General features: G+C 42.0%; 1 long non-coding RNA gene across 1 annotated transcript; it reads left to right on the top strand.

Moving 5' to 3' along the window:
* The first annotated feature begins 210 nt into the window (after positions 1–210).
* LOC148399749 (uncharacterized) lies at positions 211–21,370 on the top strand. The gene is made up of 3 exons (XR_015857909.1): positions 211–365; positions 8,106–8,185; positions 20,674–21,370. It is a non-coding gene; the product is annotated as an uncharacterized LOC148399749 (long non-coding RNA).
* Positions 21,371–21,725: the final 355 nt, after the last annotated feature.

Here is a 21,725-nt window from a genome sequence, read left to right as displayed (position 1 = left end):
CCGTGTGAGAGAATGCTCGTCTTTTCTTTTTTATCGTGTATTCATCATGTTTTTATTATCTTTGGTAGTCAGCGTTTTTGTCTTGCCTTTATTATCTTTTTAAGCCTATCATTGATCATTTTCAATGTATTTTTTAAAATGATCCGCTCAATACAATTTCAGTGTTTTCATCACAATGCATTTTGTTTTATCTCAATTTTTATCACCCTTATCTTACAAGAGAACATTATTCAACATAATGTTTGGTGTGCCCGCTCTGGCCACCATGCGGCAGTAGTGGGATATAATCCCTTAGACACCAACGAAGAAGAATAGACTTCCTCAACATTCAATGACAGATTGCAGATTACCTCCTCCATGCTCAGGTATGTGCATGTTATCTATAAATACAGAATATAAAGTTGCAGATTGTTGAACAACATGCACTTATCTTATTTGCAATTGAGACTTTTAAATCCTCCCAAATGTCATTATCTCAACAGTTTCCTACTGAAATATGAATGAAAAGATCAGTTGAATGTTTTTTTCTAGTGTGATTAGTTGGCTATGAGGCAACAAAGAATGTCTGCGAGATGTTTTTAATGCAAAGTGACTGGCTGCAACATGAAAGTAGCCAGATGAAGATGATTGGTTGTATGGTGCAGCTCTGCTCGAAAATCAAGCAGCACCACTGTCATGTGATGTCATGAAAGGCAAAGCAGGCTGCGACCTGTCTTGGCTGAGACAGATGTTCCCTGGCTCTTGTTAGGTGAGCTCGTTAGCGCCATCGGCTTTCTGCGACAGGTATCTGTTTGCTAGACTGGTAGCTTGTTAGCGGCGATGCTGATGAAAGGTCATGTTGGGGCGCTGACTGATGACGCCGATACTTAAATAAATTTCCGATTAATCTGACAATTAATTAAATTTGATGGATAATGTTGATTTGACTGTATTATTTGAATCTAGTTTTTTTATTATGATTTAATTCACATTTATTTTACTTAGTCTACGTACTTACGCAAAATGACCAACATTGGGCCTCCGTGCCGGATTTACGCCGATCATAAAAATAAAATTATTTGTCTGTCAACTCACAATCTGTCTTCAGTTAATAGCCAAAGCAGTGTTCAAATCATGTTCGTACGTGAACAAAATGACTCAAATTGAAAACTATTCATTAACGTAATCAAACAACATCTTACATTCATAAAATTAAGTACACAACCTAAAAGTAATGAATGATGAGAAACTCCCCAGGGGGAAATCATCAAAGGCATCTGGTTTTGAAATGTGCAAGTGAGTGTCTGTCATGTCCAGCCTTCACGCAGCCGTCGACGCTGCTATCAGCATCGTTCACTCTCTCTTACCTCCAGTCAAGTGATTGAAATGCAGCGAGTGTGTTGCCGGCCGGCCGGCTGGCTGGCTGGAAGGAGGTGCGGAAGAAAAGAAGCGCTGCCAGCTGACATCCCACTCGCCTTCGTTTGTCACCTCTCATGGAAGCTTGGATGCACCTTTTCTTTCATTCGCTTTCCACTGCGTGGGGGGCGGACGACGTGACATCTCCACGCATTTTTGGACAAAAGTAGACATTTATGGTCAGAACTTTGTCTAAAGTCACAGAACATGTGCTCGAATAATCAGAATGTGTGGGGCCCCAATAAAACTTAACTATAGGATTTTTTTTCTACCTTAATAATCATTTTTAAAAAAAATTTAATTGTAGTTTTTTCAATTTAATTTAATTTAATTTTAATTTAATTTAATAGAGGAAGGACAGGGAAAGGTGGACAAAGCACCAGTGTGACTCGGAAGAGACTCGGAAACTTTTTTTGTCTTCTTCTTATGATACAATACAGCGTGTCGGTGTTTGTGTATGCTCAAATACGTGTGTTATCATAGCGTAGTTTGATTTATCCGCCTTGCCGTCACTGTCATCTTCATTTCACGCAGATAACAGCGAGTCGAGATGCGAACACAAACAAAACGTGACCCGCAGGCCTCATCAACAACATCAAAACATGTCCGCCGTGAATGAATCATCCGTTTGATTCATTGGGCCCAATTAATTCCGCGGTTCATCAGTGACGCAGGGTACGCTCGGCAGATCGCCCATGCGTAAGGACGAGACAATCGGCACCATCGTAAAATCATCATGGATTTCCACGGGCCATGTTTGAAGTCAATTTGCAAAGAGAATTGAATTAAAGTCAAATTAAACTGAGATCAAGTCGAATTATTCATGCGAGTCATCAGCAAAATGTTTTCATGTGCGTGATTTTTACATTGGCATCCGCTTGGTCAAATTGATTGTTAGCATCCTGCAACAAAATGTGGCTTCTGTCTTGAATCTAGCAAAAAAAAATAAGGAGCTTTTCTCAAGGTCTCCATAATGTTTTTCATGTTGTATTAGCAGTCGTCGTTAAGCTAGCTCCGCTGTCCACAATGATGCTAATGATCTCCCGCCGTTGTTTTCCCGCCCTGATTCGGGTGGCGTGTTTACAGTTTAATGCCGCTCATCAAATTCTCCTCCCGCCCAAGAAGCCCCACGGCTGTGTTGTAGCTTTAGCGCCGGGCGGCTAACAGTCCCATTAGCAGGCAGGTGAGATGAATGAGTTCCCCCCGCCATGAGGCTGCCGTTGTCGCGGGGCCTTAAATCAATGGCGGCTGGCAGGCGTGGAAACAAAGCGCCTGCCAGCCGACGTGCCTTCGGAGACGCCCGCCACCGCCGCTTTCACCTCGCAGCGCCTTTTAATATTTTATCAGCGACTCTTTGCTGAGAAAATGTTGCTACTCTTGTGTAGAGGTGGAGCACACTGTTCCTCCAGGTTTTTATGATTTGTAATCATAACCGTATAGTGTAAAAACGTGGGACAAAAATAAGCATTTTTTGAATAATTAACTGAAAACAAGTTGGGTCAAATGAATAAATCACAAAATAACCCAGTTTTGGGTCGGTTTGTACTAGCAACCTCCCGTCTGCCTTCTCCATCCATCCACGCATCCTTCCATCTGTATTTTCCAAGTGGTTGCGGACATAATCGGCGAACGGCTCACATCACATAATGGTGGCGGATCGCCCGCCGTCTGTCGTCTGGCCGTCCGAGTGTCGGCGACTCTCGCGGCGCGCCAATCTGTAATGACAGGTCGGCTTCCGCACCAGCGCCGTCGTGTTCCGTTTGTGGCCATTAAGGCCGGATGTGATTTCCTTGCTTGACATTTGCACACATGCGAAGCCATTAGTGGACGGTCTGAGTACAAAACACCTTTCAGGAGTCCGTCATTCACAGCCCACATGCCCCTTTAATGGAATCCCTCCATGGAGAAAAATACTTTTGGCATCTACCACAGTGCATCATCCTTTTTATCAGACTCTTATTTTTGGCCTTTCGATAAACGACTATCCATATCATCTTGACATGCCGGTTGCATCCATCCATCCATGCATCCATCCATCCATGCATCCATCCATGCATCCATCCATCCATCCATCCATCCATGCATCCATCCATCCATGCATCCATCCATGCATCCATCCATCCATCCATCCATCCATCCATCCATCCATCCATCCATCCACCCAAATCCATTCATCCACACATCCATTCATCCATCCACCCAAATCCATCCATCCATCCATCCATCCATCCATCCATCCATCCATCCATCCATCCATCCATCCATCCATCCACCAATTCCATCCATCCACCAATTCCATCCATCCACCCAATTCCATCCACCAATTCCATCCATCCATCCACCAATTCCATCCATCCACCAATTCCATCCATCCACCCAATTCCATCCATCCATCCATCCATCCATCCATCCATCCATCCATCCATCCATCCATCCATCCATCCATCCATCCATCCATCCATCCATCCATCCATCCATCCATCCATCCATCCATCCATCCATCCATCCATCCATCCATCCATCCATCGACGCGTGACTTCATCCGCCGACTAATCCGCCTCAGTTTAAGATTAGACAAGAAAAGTATCCGGGTGCTAATGGGACCTCATTGTTGCCCGCTCCGGGTTTATGTTGCCGTCTCACTTTCCACCCAATCCCCAAAGAGATGTCTTACTTAATGCGCATTCCAATTGATGCTCGGTTCCCGCGTGGTGGCTTCTCTGCTGACATGCTGTGTCTGCCTCTTTGCTACACTTGTTACAGAGCCAAGCGCTTGGACGTCTTTCTAGCCTCGCATGAAGAGCTTTCAGCCATAGAGTTAAGTGGACGCCGTCAATAGAAGTCAAACTTGTATAGCTGGAAAAAAAGTTTTAGGCGCCAGGCGGGTTTGTTTCGCCTTTAAATGCAAAGAGACGCAAGGACAAAACGCTGTCAGTCAAAGGCCGTTTCATGAGTACTTGCTATTCCCGACCAATCCTTGGCGCAGCGTCAACACATTGCTGAGAAGACCGTGAATAGACGTTTTTTTTTTTTTTTTTTTTTTACTCAGGACTTTCCATATAAAAAGGTGTTTTTGCGTCGAATGAATGCGAGATCGGACTATTTGTCAAGTCGTTCAATTAGCGTGTATAACGTGTCGCTGTGTCAATAGGGGTTGTGGGAAGTACAAATACGTGACTGTTCTTGAGTGGGGTTTTCAGGGAGTCTTTATTTTGCTCACATCTTTTGACTTTTATTACTTACATGTGAAAACAGACGTCAGACGTGGCATGAAAGCAGATAGTCTGCCTGATGTTTCTTGCTAATAGCTTTCGTTCTTTTCATTCTTGGTGTTAAATCGGTTGCAAAATGATATTTACATATAAATGAGGTGACGATACATTTCTCCTATTTGCTAAGTTTGTGCTCAGGCCAGAGCCGCGTCTAATACAAAAATGTCTCTTTGGTGCCATCTGGTGGCATATTGTTGCAAGTTTCACTTCATCCGGCCATAGCCTTATCTAATAGAAAAAAACTGCTTTGCTGCCATCTTGTGGCAGTTATAGGCAATTACTAAGCAAAAGTAAATATGTAAATATATGGGACTGAACGTCAAGATTTATTTTTTTGCCTTATTACGTTTGTATTGAAGTACATTTCAGAGTTTGTTTTCAATTTGATTTATTTAAAAGTTTTTCAGCAAAGACCAATATTTTTTTGAAGTATCGGTACTTGTGAGTCAGTGCAAGTGACTCTTATTTACCTCGCCACTCTCCAATGTAATCGTCTTTGCTTTGCACCCCAGCGTGAAATGACTTTTGGCTATTGAGTCCACCCCCCCCCCCCCCCCCCCCCCCCACACACACACACAAAACCTGCCCTACTTTCAGTTCCCATCAATGGCCGGCCACCTAATTGTTGTCGGCAAGGGGCCTGAGATTGACACGGCATCAGCCGCCCCCTCTGGTTGTTAATCATATTTGTGGCATGACGTGAAGAGAGACGTGAGAGTCCTTCACGTGACATTTGGTGGCATTTAGCAGATGCAATCCGAGTAAGTCAGCAAAGGTTGCCATGTGCGAGAGGTTTTGGATCTCTACAGGTGGAAAATCTTTTATAAATTCGATGTGTGTGGAAACCGCAAAAGAAGACAATTTGTAGTATCTAAGCATCATGCAGCAGGCGTTATAAGTACAGAAGTTGGACTTAGCCTCTTGAGTGCAATTAAGGAAGGTTCTTCTTTGTCTCCAAAGAAGGCTGCTGTGGGTGTTTTCTTGACAAAGGTTTGGGTGTACACACACATACACACACTTTGTGAGGCGGTCCAACTCCTCGGTGTCGTTCCGCTTAATTAATGTTGTACCATCTGTCTGTCTCCTGAGGAAGAAGACCTCCAGCTGCTTTCTTTCATTTCACCTGCGTGAACATGTGTGTGTGTCTGTGTGTTGTGTGTATTGATGTGAATGACTCGGGCGACATGTTTACGAGCATGTATCTCTGCATGTTGTCCGATTAAAACGAAGGTCGAATGTCCTAAAATGTCAAATCAACTTAATCTATATTGTTTGTGTTTTGCATATATATTTAGCGTTCAGCCTTTTTTTTTTTTCTTCAAAAATTTGTAGCTCTTAATTTTGAACTCTTATTTGCTGAGTCATCTTGTATGCATGCTTCAGCGCTATCGATCACGGAAACGAGTGATTAACGAGACAAATTAAACATTCTGCCCCCACTTGAAATATGGACGTGAAATAAGAAGAAGTCTCGCGCTGCTTTGATTTAAAATGCATAGTAGATAGCTCATAATGTCAAATATGCTGACCTCATTGAAATGATCCTTCTTTAAAGTTGTTCTGGATCTATAAATCGATATCATAAATGTTTGCATTGAGCCGCCCTGTTTCGAAGGATTTTATACTAAAAAGTAAATCGTAAGAAGTTGGATTCTAATTCATGGAAAAATATCAAGAATAATTTGAGTGTGAAATTGGTGTTTACATGCCGACCCGATTCCATTTTCTGACATCAAAATTGTTTTGATTAAATTGTACTTCACCGCTTGTGTCGAGAAATATCGAATTGTATTCAACAAGAGAGGGCCAAGGGTTGACCCTTGAGGGACTCCGCATCACTGCTATTGGAAATTAGAAGAATAGAAAATAGTTATTAAATTTGTGCAATTTTAAGGACAATTTGTCATCGTTTCGGGGATTTTTTTTTTTGGTATCCAAAGTATCGGTGCTTGGTATCGGTATCACTTAGTAGTCATACAAAAGTGGTATCAAACATCTCTCAGAAATAAGACTTAATAAAACAGATTTATTTCGTTACATTCTCTTATATTATGTTGCGTCATTATTGTTGCAGTTATTTCTCTAACAGTATTTCCTTGAGTGCCAGTCATAATCAATAAAGTAGCGCCGGAAGCACTACTTTGAGTTCAAGTAGCTGCTGTTTACGGCGCCTTCTGCTTCTGTCCGTCGGGCTTTCGGCACGCCGCCGTCAAACAAATCACGTCGTGTCTCTTCTCACTCGCAGCTCCTTTTATTGTTTGTCCATCACTCTGATAGGCAGCAGCGACCTTGAAGCCTCACATATTCGCCAAGGACGGCGAGCCAGCCGGGAGAGATAGATTGGAAAAACCACTGTCACGCTATGTCGGATGACGTCTGTTCGGCTCCATTTCTATGCACACGTTAATTTATTTTTTTTTCCGCCTGTATAGAACAAAAGTATTGGGACTTGCATGGTGATCTCATCTGCACCGGTCGATGAATAAATGGTGATGGAAGATTAGAGGTCGCTTCAGAAGGTCAGCGCAGAGTGCAAGCACGACCAGTTGACCTTGAGAGAGAATGCAAATGTGTGAAGCGAAAACCTTTTTTCAAAAATTCCGACTGATAATATTAAAACCTATCGCGTTTCCCCCAAACGTCTTCTGCTCGAGACTCAAATTAGGAATTGGGTGTGGGAATGTGGCCGAACGACAAAGAAGTTGTAATCGTCCAATTAATTAAAACAAAAAGTCAAATGTGTAAAATAATTTATTTTTTGGTCCCTTAACACTTGAATTACTGCTAAACTTACAACAGAGAAAAACTAGTTTCAACATCCGAAAGTCTAGTTGAGCTTGTTTGGAAATTTTTGAGCCAGATAAAAGGAGGTCTAAGTTGTGGCGCAGGTAGTGTCACATGATTTTAGTGAATTTGGCACAGGCAGAAAAGTTCTGCGCTCTGCCGATATACGTGGTGGATGCCATTGTATTTCAGTGCTGTACTTTTTGGTCTCAAAGTACTCGCATCATCCTAGCTAGCGCTAAGCTAGTTCGTCTCTCAGGTCTCTCAAATTTGAAAACTGTCGTTGTCTGTTGCTAGCTAGCTGGCCAACTATTCCCATAATGGTCTTGCGTTACCATGGAGACACAGTGGACAGCGTTATAGAAATAACATATTTGTCTGTCCCTTCATGTTTTTATTTGTATTATTTACAACTTGAGGGCAAACGATTCGACTTCCATAACCGGGGGCAGCCTCACATTGGAAGTTTAATGGTCCACCAAACAGTGCAATGAGAGAGGAGGCAGGGAGATGAACTGAGTGACAATGGCCCGCACGCATTTATGCTGAATATATGCATCCATTTTTTTTTTTTTGTACCCGTGTGGCTTCTTCTCAACTGCTTCTCATTTCCACACTCGACTTGTTCCTCCTGACTGTCTTTATCGACTGCAGGTCGGCGGCGCAAGTGGCGGAGAAGTCGTGCATGTCATCCAAATCCTTCGAGGCGACGTGCAAAGTGAGGGACGGCACAGGTACGAGTCAGCAGTGTGTTTGTTTGTCAGAAGAATACAAATTTACGATTTAGGGGAATGAACTAGCCGATGTTGGGAATGGACAAACTTGTTTCTGATGTGAATTGGCAAATGGAACTTTGTGTCGCTTATATACATTCAAAGGCAAAGCCAAAAAAAATAGCTTTCTAAGAATTATAAAATTAATTCGTTCTATAAATGCCAGATGTTAGGTTTCATTTAAAAAAAGAGTATTTTTAATTCTGTTATTTAAAATGTCTTTTTTAGGAGTTTCGTTTCTGTTAGCTATAGCAACCTCAGCCAGACGGATAGTTCCGTCTGAGTTGTGGCGCGAGCGAGTCCAGTGAAGGATGAGCCGAGTGGCAGCTCACACTTTTGATTTCCCGCAGGCACAGTGGAATTCCAAATGTGTGGGTATTTTTTTTTCTTCTCTTCCCCATCCTTATCCTGTCACCTCCATTTTCATACTGGTGCCAGCTAGGGTTGGGCTGCCTTGTGTTTTGCTGACACGCAAGCGCTTGGCTTGTTATTTACCCAAGAAGGTGACACCGGCTGACCTTGGCGTCACTTTAAATTTTCAGTGCCGAATGAAAAGCGGGCTCAGCGACACCTCTGATGTTTCACCATGTGACACAACACAAAATCATTTTTAGTCTTGTAAAATGTGGCAACATGTCACGCCGCAAATCCATCATGCAAATCTCTTCCGGGGGCCGTAAGCACTTCCACCGTAATTCTATTAACTCCCTCTCAGTGTTTATCATTTCCAATCTGGAGACCTAACTTTCCGAACAAAAGTTTTTTGCAAGTTCTTTGGACGATTCTGTTATCTAGAGAGCGCCGCGTAACAATTTCAAGCGGCGGCGGCGGCGGAAGTCGTGTGTTCAGCTGCAACCTGTAATTGCTTTGGGACGAGCTCTAATGCTTCCTGTGGAGGCTAAGAAGCCAAGAAGACGGATAAGCTGAAGGGGCGGGATGGACACAGAGTGAGTGCCTGCTCTAATTTCACACTGATATTGCTTGTGTGTGTGTGTAGTGTGCTTAAATGAACATGTGGAAGAAATGGATAACAAATACAAACAATCACTGCAAAGCTACGCTGAAACATAATCACATCTTCCTCAACGTCTATTATTAAATCCATGCTATGAGCTCATTTGCATAATTTCTTTTGCACTCATCACGTCTTAATAATAAAACGTCTTATGACAGTGAACCCGTTGTCGCCCCGAGGCGCTGTCTTGACATCATTGGCCAACTTCGCAACTAAGTGAATTAGCGTAGTCAGCAGACAACAACGTAATTCCGCACAGGCGTAAAAATAGACCTGGCCCTCCGCGGCTCCTCGCTCACCCTCTCGCATTGTGTCGGCGTCAGCGCCACGCACCTGCCGAGGCCACGCTGTTGGTGTGTGTGTCTGAAGGTCACATAGAATGTCGGATTTTCTCAGTGACTGGAAAAAAAAGCTTTTATGCGTAATGTGCATTACAGCCACCTACAGGTCAGGAGTGGAAGTGTATGTAAAGTTCGACACAATGAGTTTCAGTTTTTCCGCTAACAGCAAGTGGAATTTTCCACTCTCTAAAAGAAGGTTGACCATGGTGAATCAATATGTGGCACCTTTGTGTATATCTTGGGGCGTTTATTTTCCCTCGCAGGCGATAGATAGCGTGATGCAGGAAAGCGTGCTCATGAAAGTTGAAGAAATGAGCTCCGCACTCCACTGGGTGCTGAAGTGAAGTTGAAGCGTGGAGCAAGCGGAGCAGAACGAGGCTTTTCTGGCTCTATGAGCAGCGGCCGTCTATCGCTGTTGTTGTTTGCAGCATCCGAACCACTCGCACGTTATCTTCAGCGGACGCTCAGTTAGCTTGTTTGTTATTGTTGGTTGGTTAATTAATTGGCTAAATGGATAATTTTGTTGATTGATTTGTTTTTGTTTTGGGGTTCAATTGTTTGGGTTGTTTGTTCACTGGTGATTTTCTTAGTTAGTCAAATTGGTAATGGTAATCCTAAAAAAAAAAAAATAGCATAATTATTATTAAATTATTTTCTGTCTTTATATCTCAGAGCATCTTTTACTGTCTTCCAAAAGCTTACGGTGGAAGCTTCAACCCACCGTAGAGTGCGTCGCATCACAAAAGTAGCCGTCATAACGAATCAGGCCAATCACTCATGATGCACCATTAAGTCAAGACATTACTCATCGGATCAATAACTCACCCTGTGGATCAATAAGGCTTTTTTTGACCTGTGCGGGATGCCGTTAATTGCATCGGCCTGCCAACTCGCGGACGAGTCTTCTGGGAGTTTTACGGCGACCGAGCTCGCCCGACCTGTCCGATTGCGTTTATCTCATTTGTGTCTCGGATGGAGAAGCCGGTCGGATTATCGGCATAGGTGCCGACGTTGCTGATAAAGGAGGTTTTGTCATTAGAGGGCCAGTGGCAGATTTGAGGCTCATGTTTTTGCCACCTGGGAGATGACTAGCTGCTCTGATGTCATCTTGTAGAATACATTTTACATATTACATACAGTCAATATGAGTGAATCTATTGGAATGCGACTTAAAATCGATCTTAAATTTGTGTCAATAAAGTTATGATTGAAAAACAAAAGTTGTAGTGTACAAGTAAAAAAACCCATTTTGAATTGTAAATTTGTGTCAATAAAGTTATGATATGAGTGAAACAAAATTTGGAATCGTAAATTTGTGTCAATAATGTTATGATTGAAAAACAAAATTTGGAATCTTAAATTTGTGTCAATAAAGTTATGATTGAAAAGCAAAAGTTGTAATGAACAAGTGGAAAAAAAACATTTTGAATTGTAAATTTGTTATACCAGTGAAACAAAATTTTGAATCGTAAATTTGTGTCAAAGTTATGATTGAAAAAAGTTGTAACATCCGAGTAAAAAAAAGATTATCTTGCAAGAATAATGGCATATAGTTAGTTTGCAAAAAGATATATAATTGTGAGATCAAGTCTTAATATTATTGGAGAAAAGTCAAAACAAAAAATTTGTCATTTTTTTTCGAGCTTTAAATTGCAATGTTACAAGGAAAGAAAAAATGGTCAAACATGTATTGTGCTGATATGTAAACACTTTCAATTGTTATTAAAGTCCGTGTGGAATAAATTGGGTCTGTACGGGCGCCGGTTTGAGCCGCAGTCATGTTGACAGCTGTGGCAGCCGCGTGGGAACCGAGAAGCTCTAATTGAACGGAAAGGCACTTCCCGGCTGCTTCTTTTCCTGTCAAAGGGATAAATATAGAAGTTAGCGGGAAAGGCAAGCGGTGCAACCACTTATTAAAACGGCGTAAAAAAACACAGCAATATAATTTCAAACTTGGAAGTTTCCCGAAATGACACATTTCGGCCCTTTTCACCCGGCTAACGGCCCTAACGTACGCCACGCGTACCGTGGAAAAATTCCCCGATCTCGCCCACGCGGATGAAGGGATTTATTTCTATTCTATTTATTTCTCATTTCTCAACTCTTTCAGGAGAGAAACAGCCAACGTGCATGGAAACTCGTACAAAGACTATGTGACCCATGACTGCTAAGCCTCATGCGGAGAAAAATCGGAGAAAAACAAGTCATGGTCGCATAAATTCAGCAAAATATTTTGACAGACAATAATAAATAAAAAGAAGTTGCAAAATTCTAAGAGTGAATAGATTATTTACTGTAATGTCGAAAAAAGGTTTTGCCATACACTAATGCAAAATACAATTTCATCCGATTAATCGATTCTAAAAATATTAACAGGGCAAGTTGTAAGAATTTGCTAAAAATTTTGTTGTACTATTACAAGGAAAAAAATACTCATAGTAGTGGAAAATTAGTTGATAAATTTAACTTGTGATTTTTTAAATGTTGTAAGGTTTATAAATTAAGTCGAAAAGTTTTGATGCGTAGCATATGCATTACAGCAAAACTACATCCAAGGTATCCATTGTCATTTATTCTGCAATAAAAGAAAACACATTTCTTCAAAAGTCCACACTAGTGATGTTGGCGCTGTTCTGGGCCCATTACTTTTCTTTTGAAGCCGAGTGTGAAATGGGCTTTAAATCACTTTGGCCGCTCGCAGCCACATTAGCGACTCTCGCGAAAAGGCCGTCTTATCTGTTTGGCTGCAAATGAGCAAAGTCATTATTGCGGCTTCTTGGGTTCGGCGAAATGCAGCCCGAGCCAAAATCCTCTCAAAGACGGCACGACAAAGGAGGGGGGGGGGATTAAATGCGTTGGGGACACACCAGAGGGCACCGTCGACGACTTCATTTGAAATTATCGGCGAAAGTACGAAACAAAAAGTAGCTTTGCTAGCTCCTGGACTTGCAGTTTATTTTGTCCTCTTTCGAAACTTGCGGGGAAACTTTTTTTTTAATATCATTTGCATCCTTTGAAAAAATCGATGTTGTGATTTTGTTATTGGATTGTCGCTCAGAAGCAACAAGAGTCATTTAAGCCCCGTCAGTCATCCCTCAAGTGTGTCTAATGTTGAGCCGAGGTCCTCTTCCAGGCAGGGCAGAGCGGCCCCTTTAATTACAAGTGCCGAACAAATGTCGGCTGTGGGGGTTCAACCATCATGCCTTTGTGTTCTATCGGCCTCCGGCGGCGAGGCGAGCTCCTCGGAACCTCTCTCGCTCGCTCTCTCTCTCGCTATCTCTATGTGTTTTGTCGGGAGATAGAAAATGACAGCGTCCCCACTCTCATCTCATCTGGCTCTCAGGAAACTGTCTGCTGTGATGAATCATCTCATCATGCTGAGATGGAGAACAGGAGGGAGGGGCTGTAGAAGTACACAGTTCCTGTTTGGAGGTTTCTAAAGGCACCCTTTTTGACGATAAAAAAAAAATACAAACATGCCTTGAGATGTGGCTGGCCCGCGGTTCGCTGGGCTAGCTTAGCAAATGTTAGCATGCTAAGAAGCTAGTCGCCGCAAGATGTCCTTTTAATAAAGTGTAGGCGCTTTGATGAGGCAAATTCCGTTTTATGTTCTACATTAATCAGCGAGCTCCACTTGTTCCTACCCCTCCTCCTTCTCCTCGCAATGCAGGCGACACCCCAGGATAGCGTTTCTGCCCCGTCGGTGGCGTGTTCAGAATAGGAGCTTCTTAATTAGGCCTCTGATGCTCCAATCAAGACTAATGACGGCCATGTCTCCGTAGAGGTGCACTGGTTCCATGTACTTAAAAGTACTTCAAACGTAGCTTTCTTGCGCTAAGCTAGCAGCGCAACAGTTAGCATGTAAACGTTTCCATTCTAAGGCAATTTAGGAGCCAAATGTTTTATTCCTCCTTCCAGCTCAGAGTGAATATCAATATTGTTGGAATTGTATGGATGAATTTGATCTTTTTCCGCAAATCCCCTGAGCTGCCCGGCGCCAAGATGAGATGTTAGCTCGAGTGGCGGCTTTCAATGTAGCATATATAAACACAATCAGATGACTCGGCCGATTGAAATAGGAGGCCTGTGGTAGTAAAAAAGATGTAATCACTGCGGCCTTTGTGAATAGCTGGCACATGAATATCTTCTTCATCTCCAAGCTGCTCCTCCTACGCGCTTGTCTTCTGAAGGGCTTTTTTTTTTTTTTCTTCTTCCACGCTAACACACACCATTATTCCTCACACTAGAATGATGGTTTCCTCATCTTGACATCTGCTGGGTTACTCCTTCATGTCTGCCACTGGGTGTCCTACATGAGGGGAGGTGTTTTTATTATATACTGAAGAATAATTATAGAATGATGTAGCATCGTCATAACTAGCATAACATTTCATCCAATATTAGCCGTAAATTACAAGATGTCTTAATGTTTCCAACTCATTGCCGAAGATGAGTAAACAAAGTTTGAAAAATGTCACCTCGAGGATGATGAAGGGTGTTCCCGCCCTCGGCTGCGAGATAAACACATTTTCACCTCCGTCTCGGTAATAATGATAGATGGGGAGGCTTTTTTTTTTTTCTTTTGGCAAAGCATTCGTTAGCTTGCGCAGGTTGGGATGAAGCTTTTATGTTCTGCAAGGGTACAACACAAAGTCGGAGGCTCCCCACGGTCGTACGCCAAAGTTAAGACGGGACCCCTGGAGAGTGACATATGATTTAGAATGACATCATCAGACGTTGAGGATTAAGAGGCCTGAGGTTAAATGAACGCAAAAGACTTTCAAGTGGATTTGCAAAAGTTTCCCCCGTGATACAACAGCGAGTGCATTATTCATGGAAACTACTCACCTTTAAAGGTGACGGACGGAAAGGGAAGTGGCATTCTGCCTTTTTTGCCGCTCCATAGGCTCCTGACAAGATGTTAACCTGTTAGGTCACTGCTCACTAACTCCTCAGAGTTCCTGAAAATGAGAGGGAAAGCCAAAACAAGACGTTTCAAGTCATTCCAGCTTTTATTTGTTTTAGGGATTGAGGGGCCTGAGTGTAGATGGAGGTTGCGCATTCCCAAAAATGCGAGCCGCCTTCATCCTCCACTCATTCGTCAACTCCTTGGAAAAGCAGAGCAAGGGCAAAAAAAAAAAAGTGAGGATGAGAGATGCCGCCGAGGGCGCTTTGCTACACTTCACAGGCAGACATCTAATTACTTTTCTACCTAACTAACTAACGAGGACTCTCAGCACAGCAGGGGGAACAACAAATATCTTGGGGTCCCAGCATAAACATGGTATATATGCTCTTTCATGAACAAAATATTAAAGCAAAAAACAAAGTCAAATATTATTCGTAGAGGTCGGGGACCAGACATTGACATGAATAGTGAATTATGAAATGTGCTGCACGATGCCTTTTGAATTTTCATTGTACACAAACTTAAATTGTTTAGACTTTATTTGAATTTGTTATTGCTAAATGTTTTTATAAAATAGTAATAATAATGTCATGAAGGGCTGTTTTTTTCACAAATATAAAAATATATTACATTTTTTTTCTTCAGGCGCTGGAACCAATTGATACCATTTCCACTCATTTCAATTGGTGAAGGTGATTTGAGATATGAACTTTTTTTTTAGCACAGTCACCGAATGAAGTAAGTCAAGGCACCGAGTGTGTGCAATTGCGAACGGTGAATCACGAATCAGCGGTGACTCACTTTTATGTACATACACTCAGCTATTAGTTACATTCAATTTCACAGCACATAAAGCTGGCTGTTATTAGTTTTTCCCCCTCTCACACTGTGAAGCGTACCCAAAAGCTCGTCAGCCGTGGAATATGCCATACCTCGGAATTCTCCGAAATCAAATCATTAAACAATAAAGCCCATCTGCTTGCAAGTCAGCCCACTCACTGGTCTTAAAGCAAACTCCGTTATCATTCCGTCCTCGTCTTAATGCGTCTCAAGATAAGCCGTGAGAGCTGTTGGCTTGTTTTTCGAAATGGAAATGATTTGTTTCTTTCCACCATCACCGCCATTATCTTCACCTGCATGGAAAAGGTGTCTAATGTGTTAAGTGCAGCATAAAAGCATCTTAATTAGCGTATCAGACACGTCAATCCTTGCAAATGTGACATTTATCGGCAGTCCATGTCTCGGAATGCAACAAAATAACTCAAACGAAATCTGTCTCCAAATTGCAATATTTCACACTTGCAATTGCACTTAACCAGTTAATTCATAAAAAAATAAAAATTGTATACATATATAAAATAGATTATTTTGATAAAAATATTGATTAATCCTGGTATATTTTTAAATCAATTTAATCATCATGAATGAAGTATTCATTAAAAATATTGGGGAAAAAAATGCTAATATTTCACAAATTCTGCCGAATGAACACTCAATCCCGCATGGCTCCTTCCCGTGTATCGTTTGGTACCGCAATTAAATGCCAAAAGTGTTGCAAGGTGCCGCCATGATTGAGAATGTTAATTAAGACCTCGCGGGGGTGTTGTGACATTTGCACGCCGGAGAGGCCGAAGCGTAATGAGGGGCGACGCTGACAGCGTGGGGTTTCAATCGGAACCTGTTTTTTATTGATTGGGACGCCGAGCAATATTTTTGACGATAGAAAGGCACGCTTCTACCTCCACACCGCTCACGTCTTTTGTTTTACAGCAGCGTGTAAATCATAGACAAGCAATCTGGCGGCACGGCCAAACAATGACAGATTGTTTGTCCCGCCGCTTTTTTTTATTCAGCGACGGGCCACAAAATGTTGTGAGGCTTGTTTCACCCTAAAAAGGAGATTTTGGTGTGATGCGAAAAGCCCATAACGAGAAATCACTGTTTGGTCACTAGTTGATTAGTTGCTACGTTAGCTCACATTTTTGTTTGTGTAGTTGGGGTGTGGAAAATGAGTGAATTTCTCCCCAAAAATTATTCACATTAATTAAATTACTAAAACTAAAGATGAAAAAATAATGTCGTCAAATAGAAGAAAGAAGTAATTGCAATGACAAAAGTGCAAATATGATTTTAGCTAACTATTCTACTTACTAGTTATAGTTTTTAAATGATTTGACGTGTCGGTACTTGGCTAGTTAGTTTTGGAAGGCAAACTAACAAAAACTTTGTACCGTACTTTTCGGACTACGAGTAAAATTCACACCAATCAAGAAAAAAATGCTTTTGTGTCATTGTGAAAGGACATTTGTAGAGGGGTGTGTACACTTTCTATACCCTCTTTATACTATTGTTTGGGCCACTGGTGAAGTTTATTCTGCAGAAAATCGGACTTGTTTCCAAGTAAATTGTGGTGTTGCGCAGCAGGGTTTGTTTATGCGACTGTATGATTTATTTGGCTCTTATTGGCACCTCCCTGAATTCAAAGAATTCCATCTGCAGGAGGGCCGGAATTACCCTCATAGAGCTGTCAAACTCAGGCCGGTAATAATTTCTTTTATTTTTTTAAAGAATATGCTGGCTGGTTCACGATGAGTTTCTTCTTCTTTTGAAACACGTCGTTAAAGTGTCCGAAAAAAGCTGGAACACCAACTTGATGTAAATGCCGCATTGGTGTTGTTTTGGCAAAACAACTAAAATCCAACAATAAAAACATAGATGAAAATCATAATGTTATCAGTAAACGATTTGATCGAAGTGATCATTCAAAATAAAAGTTTTGCCAAGACTAATTGTGGACTTATGTAAACGTTACAAATCATCGCTAGGAGCGTTCCCAATAAATTTCAGATGAGGTCAGCTTTAACACTTGCTGTAATTTATTCGCCCACTAGACAAGAAAATGTCGCTGCCTCATGTTTTAATTATGCCCACTGCTACACTGTGCGTGTGTGATTGCAGACTCCTTTTTTGTGACCCTGTTTTTGTATGTAATCCTCGTCGTTTGTCTTTATACGAAGTTGTCAGTGTGTGTCCGTCTGTGTGTGTATGTGTGCGTCCAGGCTACATGACTCACCCTCCGACTTCAATTTCAGTCTTTAGGGCTTCCCAAATAGGTGACCGCACAATAAACGTCCTTCTCAGAATGCTTAATCTCCACCCCCCAGCCCGCCCTGCCCCGCCCCCACCCGCCATTGAAAAGACGTTATATGTGGTCAAAGTCGGATCGTTCCATCTGCGCCGAATTGATTGGTCCCTCCGCCTCTTCGCCGGTGCTCGGCTCGCATGATTGAGGTGCATCCTAATGACGTCCCGGAGGCCAGGCGCCGTTATTGAAAGCGGCGCCAGGCAGATAACTGAAAATTGAAATTCGCTGGAAAATTCCATGAGGCCCAAATGGAAAATTCAAAACTAGAATGCTGGTTAACCCATCAAAACACAGCAACTCCCACATGGATAAAATCGCAATGGAAGAATCCGATGTCTTGCATGTTTTTAATGATTTTTTTTTTTTTCTACAGCATTCACCCCACGCACTTTGTGTATTCAAATGACACTTTCGGGTTCTCAGTAATCCTACACAAAAAGAAAGATAAATGAATTCTTGCTGTGTGTACGGAATGCTAATTTCCCTTAGAGAAAATGTGAGCGCTTAGTTCTCACCATTTTCGACAAATGGAAGCATGTCTGTCTGTGCAATGAATCACATGTTGGGTGACTGAAAACAACATCCCTAAAAAAAAAAAGGAGCTGCATTTAGGCTTTTATTGTCGTACATAAAAGCGGCCATTACGGATACAATGTCACCCTCCTCCGTCCTGAATTAATGGAGCCGGTCCAGGGAAGATGGCCGCCATTAACGAGGGAGGGGCAGAGGGGGGACTCCTTGCCGTTCATTCATCCGCTATGCGTGATGACAAGTTCATTGTTGGGTCACGACCTTGAACGTCATTTTGGGAGGGAGCTATTCTTGACTTTTTCGTGCCGCAAGGAAATATGTTGAGATTTACGTCACGCTTTGTTAGTTAGCGTAAACGCTCTGTATTTATTTTTTAGGCCGTGTGTGAAATAAACAAAAAATCTAAGCAGAGTGAAATAAATGCAAGCAGGGTCTTTAGGGACCATCCCAAAAAGGCTGCTAATCGCCTATTCATCCAAACATTTTACGCAGAGTGGCTGCGACCCAATTTTCCTTAAAATGTGCAAAAAAATGCAAAAATTATGCTAAAAGCGCCAACGCGCCGGGACTCTTAGTCTAATTTCACCACTTTCCCATCCGAGTGTGTTGTCGGGATATTTTGTCACCTTATTACGCGGCAAGATTGCGCCCCCCCCCCCCCCCCCCCCCCGTGACTTTTCACATCATCGGCTTTACTTGCGATAATTTCATTTGCATTGAAATGTCATTAGTTAGCCATTTTGGTTGGAGTCTGCCATTTTGGAGTAAATTTTAGTCTTGTCGCTCAGTCCTTCTATTTCACTCTATGGTTTGATCCATTAATGCTTTTTCCTTGATTTCTTAGTGGGGGAAAAAAAATAACTTTGGCTAATGGGATTATTCAGGGGAGCTTGTAAAAAGGGTTGAAGTAGTTTGGAGAAAAACAAAAACAACAACAAACAACACCCTGAAGGACAATAGAAGCACTTTGGGCCTCTCCCGTCCCATCTGGCCTGTGTTTGGCGGTGGGAACGGACCGCTTCAGTGGCACGTACTGAATAGAGGGGGGGGGGGGCGTATCTTGGCAAGAGTGCCAAGCCCACCTCCACCCCCACCTTGAAAGTTAACGGAAAAACATGCATTAATTTAAGTTTAAATGAGAAAATGTGATTACTTTGGGGAGGGGATTGCAGCTTAATAAATAAATAAATCCATATACTGTTTATCCGGCTCATCTAAAATAGCTATATTACACTTTACATATTTTATTTTCATTTTTATTGATTGATTGATTGAATTTTCTTCTTCTTCACGTGCACAATGAGACAGCGCCATCTATGGAGCAACTGCCACTTGTTGCTGTTATGCCAAAGAATCCCCAATTTGCCCATTTTCATTTTTTTAAATAAATAAATAAATCGGTATACCGTTTATCCTGCTCATCTAAAATAGCTATATTACACTTTTCATATTTTATTTTTATTTTGATTGATTGATTGAATTTTCTTCTTCTTCACGTGCACAATGAGACAGCGCCATCTATGGAGCAGCTGCCACTTGTTGCTATTATGCCAAAGAATCCCCAAATTGCCCATTTTCACACTCCCAATGAAAAAAATGAATAACACACATCCCTGAACGAGACGCTCATTTTGTTCCCTGATAGTGTTTAAATCCTTTAAGAAGCGACGCCACCCCCCGTGAAAATGTTTCACCTTTGTAGATGTTTTGTTTTTCTTCCTGCCACTGATGAAATATGTGGCGAAAGCATCGATCCCTAACTCAATTTCCTCGTTGCGCGGCGCCAGAGAAAAGCAATTATTAGGTAATATGAGACGAGTGGTGTGTACAATAATTAAACAGGCCTCCCTGTAGATGGTGGGATGTTGCTCGGCCCAACCCCTCCCTTAAACAGCCACTGGACCAAAACAGCCACAAACACACGTCACGCCGAGCTTTAGTCCCTGATGAGGGGCTGATTTATCTCCACCAATAGTCGTGTGGGGCCCCCTTTGTCACGCCGCCATACAAACCTCCCCTTGGTGGCATTGTGTCTGGATGGGGGGGGGCTCCCAAGTGGATGAGAGGCGGAACCTGTCAATGGACAATGTAACCTGACACACATAATGATTGAAAGAATTTTAATTTTAATTAGGAGCCACTTCATCTACATATTGTTTTATGCAAGTTACAGTAGATTGTACATTTATGTAAAAAAAGGAATATGTTGGTATTTGTCATAAATGTATACAAATACATTTTATTTATGTTTTTCTAATTTTCTGTAGAAGGAAACTTAATACATTCATATTATCTATTGATATCTATTGGAAAAATATATATCAGCAATATTCAAAGTGTAAGACTCTTGTATGTCTTTTTTTTTTAAAATATTTTTTTAAACAAATGATTCCCAGTGTGACCCTATTGGACATAAATGTAAAAATACCTTTTGTTGACTTGTGAGCATTTTACAGTTAATATTATCGTAATAGTATAAGTTATTGTTTTGTCTTTTCCTCTCAACAGTGATGTGATGCAAAGCGAGGTTCCTCTATTCCTTGGCTGGGAAGAAACGGAGAAGAAGAGAGAAGTGGCGACCGTGTGATGACCCGGGAAGTAAAAAAAAAAAAGGAGCAGAACTGCTGCGAGACAAACGGCTTCGTGGACAAAGGCGCCCAGGGCAAGTTGGCTTCTGCTGCACACTTGATCACTCAGGCAAGGTTAGACTTTCTGGCAGTGCCCATCAGCACTGGAATGAAACACACGAGGGGGGTGAAGACTTTTTGGGGTTGTCAGTGAAGGGCTCCCCCCTTTGGTTTGTCCGTGTTTGTGCGTTCGCGCATCCGTCGCCGCCTCCTCCATAGCAACAGTGCTTCATAGCAACAGTCTCTTTGATGGAGGACAGCCTTGGAGGCCATTCACAGAGTCGATTTGAAGTACAATGCGCGCCACTATCACCATTCACCATCTCAAGGACCAAAACGCTCACAATTTATCTCCCAGTAAATTTGCTTGGACACTTTTAGACTTTTTTATTTCCGTTTGCATGTCATTCATACTAATGTTTTCATATCCAGTAAAATGTGGGTAAAAATATTGCAATTAGGAAACGTTTCTCCAAATATATTTTAACATTTTAAACTGAATGTGCATTATTATGCTTCCTCACGAGCATGCCATGAGATGAGTCCAGGTGTTCCTAATAAAGTGTCTGAGAGCAAAAGGTGTCAAACTAGATTTTTTTCTTTTTAATGAAGAGAAAGAATTTGACACGCCCTGATTGAACTTTTCCACTCATCAGTTGTGCATGCAGAATGTGAGCAGACAGTGTAGAAAAGCTTCTTTTCTTGAGTCCAATTCCTGCAGCCCCGCTTTGATCAGTCAATAGCGAGTTGTGTCGGGACGTCACCGCCGGCTATCCGTCGTTTTTCGCACGCCAAATGGATGCCGGCGGCTTGGTGGAGGAGGCGAGGAAAAAGCTTTTCATTCTTCAGATTTTTTTTTTCCTCATTTGGAGCTGAGCCATGCAAAGTTCACGTATTAGACACTGATCAGTGCTGAGGCAAACCGTAATAAAC

Source organism: Syngnathus floridae, chromosome 4 (genome assembly GCF_059516105.1).
Source record: "Syngnathus floridae isolate MCC-2025c chromosome 4, RoL_Sflo_1.0, whole genome shotgun sequence".
Classification (NCBI taxonomy): domain Eukaryota; kingdom Metazoa; phylum Chordata; class Actinopteri; order Syngnathiformes; family Syngnathidae; genus Syngnathus; species Syngnathus floridae.
Note: the sequence above shows the minus strand (reverse complement) of the source record. Positions and strands in the feature narration are given on the sequence as shown.